The 8,130-nt window shown below is 41.9% G+C and overlaps 2 long non-coding RNA genes across 2 annotated transcripts; both read left to right on the plus strand.

Annotated features, from left to right (window-relative positions):
- Nucleotides 1–1,894: 1,894 nt before the first annotated feature.
- On the plus strand, nucleotides 1,895–4,169 carry LOC139831894 (uncharacterized). The gene is made up of 3 exons (XR_011746278.1): nucleotides 1,895–2,788; nucleotides 2,880–2,940; nucleotides 3,776–4,169. It is a non-coding gene; the product is annotated as an uncharacterized lncRNA (long non-coding RNA).
- A 259-nt stretch (nucleotides 4,170–4,428) lies between these two features.
- On the plus strand, nucleotides 4,429–7,283 carry LOC127296690 (uncharacterized). Its single transcript, XR_011746290.1, has 5 exons — nucleotides 4,429–4,522; nucleotides 4,683–4,766; nucleotides 5,600–5,753; nucleotides 6,745–6,858; nucleotides 7,034–7,283. It is a non-coding gene; the product is annotated as an uncharacterized lncRNA (long non-coding RNA).
- Nucleotides 7,284–8,130: the final 847 nt, after the last annotated feature.

Consider the following 8,130-nt stretch of genomic DNA (forward strand, 5'->3'; position numbering starts at 1 on the left):
GGTTCGCAGATACAAAGGTCGGTGAATTCAAAAAAGAGCTAAATTTCATGCGGTCAAAGGCTAAGAATGGTGGCGATATGCAGCCACCGGGAACCAATCTGTGTGGATACTATGTCTGTGAGATGATCCGGAGATACACCTCTGAGCGCGTTCCGAGTGATCTCAATGCTCAGAGGAATAACCTCCGGATGATGCTTAGTCCAGAAGCTCGCTTCCGACCACTTCAAGAGGAACTAGCTGGATGGTTCAGGAGGGAAGTCCTCGATCCTAAAGGAGAACACCATTGCGAGGACGTAGAACTATACATGCATTAAATTATGTATGGAAACTTGTTCAAACTTGTATATGGTCATCCGATGATATTGAATATATATTGTATATTCCTCTTGAATTCTTTTTGGTTCTAATTTCAAATTTGTTTGAAATTGTACATTCATATGCATGTATATATGTAGTACCGTAGAATATGTGAAACTCCTTCAAAATTACAATAAAGCACAAAAGAAATAAAACAATATACAAATTAAACAGAAAATATGTTTAGGGGGGGCAGGTTTAGGGGGGGCCTAAAACCCTAAACCTGCGGCGGCCTTTAGTCGCGGTTGGCCAGAAGAACCGCGACTAAAGGTCCTCCGTCCCGACGGTCGCCTGGCGCCCACGTGGACGGGCCTTTAGTCGTGGTTCGTAAGCAACCGCGACTAAAGGGGGGGCCTTTAGTCGCGCTCATTTGGTCGCGGTTGCGCAACCGCGACTAATGGCAGTTGTGAACCGCGACCAAAGGCCCTTTTTCCACCAGTGTGTCTCCGGGGCGACCGGGTTCTGCGAGGCAACCACGGGCAGACGAGAGGGAGCACAAGCACAAGAAATGCAGCATGCTCTAGAAGAGAGGGCGGAGACAGAAGGATGAAGAGCAGCACACTAGGGTGTAGGAGACCAAACCAGTTGAAACTAGCAACAATGGCGGCGGGTGGAGAAGCATCTAAAGGTATAAACGATGCCCCCCATAGGGGGTCTCTGAGGCCATCCACGTTAGGCCACTCGGCGCGCGAGGGCTGGCCGCGCGGCTCAGTTTCGTGTTCAGCAGTGGGCCACGTGTCATTGCCCGATTGGGCACGGCCGGCCCGCGTGAGACAAAACCGTCCCTGGCCAACCAGCTATGCCGCACAAACCCTATCTCTATTTCCCTCCCTCCTCGCACGTCTCGGCCCCCGCCGCCGGCCGCCTCGCCTCGCGACCTCCCAGCCCCTCCGCTACCTCGTGCGCCTCCGCCGGCTCCTCCTCCGTGCCTCTGCCGGCTCCTCCTCTGCACGTCCACCGGTCCTCCTCTATCTCCTCCTTTGCGCCGAAATCCTATCCCAATCCTCCCAAATCCCGCAGCAGCCGCCTCCCTTGCTCCGGCGAGCCGCCGCTGGCCTCGTCTCCGGCGAGTGTTGTCGTCGGCTTCCTCCCCAATCCCCGCCCTCATCTCTCCCCCAATCCCCTCCTCCATCTCTCCCCAAATCCCTCCAGTTTCTCTTCACCCCTTATCCTCCGCTGGTCTTCTCCATGCCTGGAGAGGCAAAGGGAACCATGACACCATGGATGAGGAGGCGGAGCTCGATGTGGAGGAGCACCCGGGATGTCCCAGCAGCACCCAAGGAGGATTTCATCGCCATGTACGCACCATCCCTAGGTGGAGCAATATTATTTACCTTGTCTTCCCATCTCCTTCCTAAAACTTCTTCTTATTTGCTTCCCTGTTGTGAGGTTGCAGGTGTCCAGGCAAGGTGTTTGTGTAAATGCCTTAGGGAAAAAACTGCTACGGAAAGATGGTGAGCTATGTGTTTATCTAGACAAATGCATGTTGTGGTAAGTTGTAGGTGTTGATTTTAGCCTCCTCCATGCAGCTCAAGATGCTACTAGCCTCATCCCTGTCAAGGAGAGGCTCCTCCAACCTTGGCGCCCTTCCCTCCACCGCCTTCCTCTCCCCGAGCTTGCATTGCCGGCCAGAAATTCTTTGCAAAATAATCAATTGTCTATGCATTTTAAACTCTATGGACTTGTGTACCATAATGCCAGGTTTAATGAGTTTTTTCCCGTGACTTTTTGCCAGATCTAGGAATTTTCTAGGTTATTCACATAGAGTAAAGTTCCAGTGTCGCAGCATCACCATGTATAATTTTTAAAATATGGGTGAACAATGTCATTGACGGATAACGTGATTATGATTACTTCTATATATGGGTACTGGCTTTAGTGTACCTGGTGTGGTGTGGTACCAGCAGTTAAATAAGGCACTCCCCATTCTCTGGTTTATATATCTTTTAATCATGTATCTGGATTATAGAAGTTTTTTGGGGTGTTTAATATATGGTGAACCGGCAAGATAATAGACATTTCAAAATGCACCCTTTACTTTCTATTGACCCTGGAGATAGTGGGACTGCTTTTCATTCACATGTTGTGTAAAACCTGTGTTTTTTTTGGGATTGTATTCTCTGGCTTTCCTGGTTATCACCCTGTTTGTGTATCTTTCTTTTCCTGAGATAATGGTGTATGCATTTCTTGATTTTTTTTGTAAGGATGGGGTTTATCCCTTAATTTCCAAGATATTCTAAACAAGATAAAAGAAAGTGATGTATGCTGCAAGCCAAGTTGATGCTTGTTGTGTATAAGTGGCCAGAGTTACGACGCAGGCACGGTTGCTCTCCATGGCGGCAAGGGGTCAGCCGATATGATGCGTGCTAGGCAAGATTGGAAGTCCCAAACTTACCTGGACATCTTCTCCCATTGATTTATTAGTTTCCAGGTTAGTACCAATTTAGTTTGTTTTCCTTCATTTGTTCTTGCATGTATTGGTTCAGAAAATATGGCTTCTTATTTCGTTTTTTGGTGTCCAGGTGCAGGTTAGTAGCTTCCTATTTAATAATGTGCCAAGCGGAGATAGTGACCCAAGTTGAGGTACTGACCTCTATCTTTCGGTCCGTACGTATTTCTGTTTTTGTTGCTAACATGTGTGTGCCATTCATAGAGTACACATTGTTCCAAATTTGTCAATGTAAGGGACAACAAGGATAACATGGATGTGCTTTGCCAGTTTATGTGTGTAGCCTCTAATGTTAGTGTTATTGTGATAGTGACTTTAGAGGACATGCCAATAATCTTCTAGGTTTGTATGGAATTAGTTATTCAGTTTTCACAGCAGACACCGTGTTCTGTTCATAAATCTGGTGGAATAATTATGTCGGTATCCTTTTCTTCTCATATGCCTAGACACATGTATATGGTTTGTTCGTGATCTATGTGAATTGAGACGATTTATTCATCTTGGTATGAATTCTTTGTTAATAATTTTAATAACAATGTACAAAATAGACAAGATAACAGATAGCTTGAATGAATGCTTGTTGGGATTTACTCTATTTATCATTTTTATGAAGAGTAAAATTCATGCATGATTTTGCCACCTAATTTTAGTGGAACTTATGTACAAGGAAGTGATGATTTTCAGTCCTACATGGAAGTGGTGATTTTCAGTTCTATGTGCTTATTGTGAAAATAACTATTTACAAGTATTCTTATAGTGTATTAATATGGCCTCCTCATCATATTTCATTCATATAGTGGAGTATTTCTTCTTTCTCTTAGGTACAACAAAAATTTGTTGGTTTGGTCCAATCATTTTACCGTTATTCATTTTACTGGATTCATAAGGAGATATTACTATTTTGTCATTTTAGAGTTTAAACTGAAAGGAATAATGTATTTCCTTGTGTTCTATTTCTTATTGGTTCAGATGCATGTCAGCTGCACCCTCCTCTTCACTCTACACTCTAGACATCCCTAACTCCTAGGTGGCGCTATGATGTTGAGGCCTGTTGCGAGCTTGCAGCAGTGCAGCGCAATGCCAGCATGCAGGCAGTGGCCGCCGAGGAAACTCGAGCACACTTGCCCCTTCTACTGCACACCAAGGTATGTGTTCTACCTGCAGTATAATATTCTTCTCATATTACTTATTTGATAAACACCAGCAGCACATTAGGGTGCAATGTTTTCAGCAATTGGATTTCTATACTCTGAAATTATAAGCCCTACGTTGTTGTTTCTTCAAAGGAAACAATGGTTCATAGTTTAGTTCCAACAATGATTTTTCACTCTTTTCGGGAGAAAGCATGGTGGCAACTTATTATATACCTGAGGAGCTTGAAAAGGTTACCCAATAAAATATTTTCCTTTTTTACATGTAGTACTCATTACCATGTTGCATTGTTGTATGTATTTAATAATTCTTTTGGGTTCTGGTTTTAGTAATCAATTTGTTTCCCGCCTGCTGGATCATACTTTTTCTTTACCCAGATTGTACACTTACACTTGGATGCCCACCATCATATCGATCTTATCAAAAGTATTTTTCCATCTCTGATCAGACATATAGTTTTCTCTTCATGCAGGTTGGTTTTACGTTTATTTTATAACAATGATAGTCCCGGAATCGAGGGGTATAATGACAGAGCAACATCTTGCGCAAGTGAAATCCACACAGGTATGATTTCCTGGGTTCACTTGCTGCATAAGGCCTCATCTAATTACCATTTGAGTTCTCTGTATTTCCTCTGTGGTTGTTCCAGTGTTAAGTTTCTGAACATGTATGCATCGATCGATGCACTTGGGGCTTAGCATCCATGTAACTATGTATATTTCAGATTGCAGTACATGAAAACAACTATTGGCGAAGCAGCGAGGCGAAGTTGCACGCTGACCAACATGGTAACCTCTTCGTGCCAGGGGTAAGCTGATCAATGACGTATGTCGCTATTTACCTCTCTTACTAATTTTTGCCATGTTTGCGGTAAAATCAATAATATAGTCACCTTACATGGAGCTTTATGCCTGGTTTGTGCTAAATCCATTTGTTCACCATGGCTACTGCTGCTATTATTAGGATACTAGGATACTGCTATTCTTTTTAATTCTATGGTTTAGTATTGGTAATACTCGATTGTTATAATTTTCTTCTCTATATGCTTATATGTGGATAAATGTCAACCTTAAACTGTAATTCATGCCTTTTTCTGCTTCAAGGTTTCTCTGCTGTTTTTGGACCTTAAGAGATTGCTGATATAGCTTGAAGTATTATCAATTTAGGACCAGAAAGATGTTCAAGCGGTTTCTTTTAAAAACCAACCATAGTTGCGCATTAGAGAAACTACAGTAAGGTGTGTGTTCTCTAAGTAACAATTAACAAGCTCTTGCAACTAAAAAAAGCAAATGTTACGTGAACGAACTAGGACAATTTCCATAGAAAATGGTTTCGTACTGCAAGGCTGATGTAGTTAAGTGAATGAACTGGGACATCCACCTCTGAAAAAATATTTCCTTGCCATTTTCATTGTAAAATCAATGAAAAATATTTGTAGATGTATGCACGTTAGAGCATCTCCTCTGTCTTTTGTCTCTAACTAAGTTTTATTTCTTCCCACAATTATTACCTATCACTATCTATGTCCATATCTATTGGAGTATATCCCTTAGTTTTTTCTGCTATTAAGAATTTTAGAATAGCTACAATTCTCTTATTTTTTCTGTGTGGGTATATAGATTGACATTGCACTTGCTGCAGGATGTCCTGCTATACAGGGATGCCCCCTTTTATTGCGGCACTAGGCGAGAGGAGCACTGTCAGCCGTTGCATTGCAACTTCGAGCCGAAGTGAGCCGCCTTTGATCTACTTCCTCGTCCTCTTGCACACTCGCAATGTTCTCCTCTACCCATCTGTGAGTTACTCCTCCATTGCAGAGCTACTAGCCTAGCTACATATGCACGTACGTCGCCTCAATTAAATAGAACCAGATGGAGTACATCATATGATTTTTATTACCATGCTTGTCAGTTATAATGATGGAAAATCAAGGAGAGCCACTTGGTATATTTTCTTAGTCTATTAAATTTTTTTCTGTGGTTACCTTTTCTTCTTTGCCTCCTGTCAGTCTGATTAGTACAAGGGTGTTGTTTGCTGTGTAGTAAGGTACTGATGTGCTGTTTGCTTTTAAGTACAAATGATAACTTGGTTGCTTAAAATGCAGATGTTGTTTGCTCTTTACCTTCCTTACTTGAAAATAATAATTTGACTGTAAAATGGGCAGTCCACAGCTTCTCCTTAATTTGCACGTCCTGGAAAGAAAACTGGAGCTATGGCCCCCTTTTAACACCATATTTATAGGTAAATGATTATAAAAGCCAATGTCAGGAAGTATTGTGGCGTGGTGGTCGTCTGATTTAGATATGCTTACTTGCAATTCTTTTGATGGTTATTTGTACTTTGTTTTTGTGGCAGCAAGTAATAAATCTTACATATCGATTATTCTACTATGCATATTTTGTTGAATCTATCTTGAGTTTGTTTCATATCTGCTGAAAAAACAATTTGTCACATCATTAGTCTCATGCAAATAAAAAGAGTCTGTAATGAAGAACAAAAACCGTTCTCATATTGTTCATTTGTAGATGTATGAAAAATAACCGAGCTTTGGGCAGTCACATGCAACCTCATATATGTTGTTGCGCTTTTACCGAATAACTCAGAATTCATTGGTTTCTGATTATAATATGCACTTTCCTACTGAACTTTTGTAAATATCGCCACTATTGTTTCAATACTGCATACATGTTTGTGTGTCCATCATTACATTGCATAGATGAAATTCAATTTATTTCAAACTCAATATTTTGAATGCACTAACCCTGTATAAACTGCATTCATTTCAGTGCAGGCATGACCTCCCACTGGGATATGTACAAAAGTTCAAGGGAGCACAAAGCCAACTATTTGACAGCCAGGGATAATGTTACCCTGCACCAACGGACCCTACTGCCGAGGAGGTTTCGTGGTTATACCATTATATCTTTGTTGGCATCGTCTACTTACATCTTGCTTTAGTCATGAAGTTGCTGCTAAAGTATATTATATTTTATTGTACAATGAAATTAGAAAATTTGTTTTTGTATGCTTGTTAAATGAAACCTTATTCCTTGATTTTTGTGTTTTACCCATCAGGTCACTATCCACTAATGCGGGAGAGCTTGTGCCCGAGCTCTTCAAGTGTGTTCCTTGCCTCTGGGATCTTATTGTGAACACTCTTCGGGTTCTTACCGTTTATGCTACTGAGCTTTGTCCACGGTCTATATATCAAAGTGATGGAAGTAACCTAAGCTTCTCATGTACTCCCAATTGTTTAGTGACAAGAACTACTGGAGTATATATGTAGACCTTACACATGGAGAAGCAATGTGTTTTTCTCTGAACTTATACCGCTACTTCACTATGCGTAATATATTTCGATGCATTTTATAGGTCTGCTTGTTTTTGGACAATTTATCATCGATCCTTATAGATGCATAATAGTATTTTCCCAGTTGTTTTTACCAATGCGAAAGATTGTACATAAGCATGTGGTACATTTCGTGATTTCGTGTGTTTTGTCCTATTTTCATTCTATTGGCTTTGTGTTGTAAAAACCTAAAAAAAACGTATTATCACACCTGATTTTTATTTTTTATCATACAAACTATGAATCAGCGCGAATTTTACGGGGTCGTGCGCCAAGGCGCACATCTAAATCTAGTGAAAGTTTCAGCGTGAGGAGGCGAGCGACACGAGCGAAGCGGTACACGACTTTCCAATTTAGAACCCTATCACCACCCTAAGTGGCGCTCATGTTTCAGTCCACACCGGATTTCCCACCGATTGGCTGGCCCATCAAGTAACCGGTACGTGGTGATTTCAGCCATTTGAGTAAATATTACCTTTCAAAAATAATCTTAGTCAATATTATCTGATTGGCATCTTCATTTCCATGACTTGTGAAACATAGTCACCGGTCGACTCGTACAAGGATATGTTCACATAAGTACATGGATTAAGTCCCAAGGATACGGGGCTCACTTCTCCTCCTTTCCGCTCTTGCTTTCTCCTAGGGTTTGAGGGTCCGCGGCATCCATTCGGGGCATCTCCCCTGCTTCACCGGCGGCTCTGTTGGCCAGAGTGGTAGGAGGAGAGGCTGCCGGTGCGTACATATTAGGATTACGTGTTTCGGATGTTCGCCACCAGGAGGGAGTAGGGTGTCGATCTCTCTTGGCCAGATCTGGCGCAAC

This window comes from Lolium perenne, chromosome 1, assembly GCF_019359855.2.
Source record: "Lolium perenne isolate Kyuss_39 chromosome 1, Kyuss_2.0, whole genome shotgun sequence".
Lineage (NCBI taxonomy): Eukaryota > Viridiplantae > Streptophyta > Magnoliopsida > Poales > Poaceae > Lolium > Lolium perenne.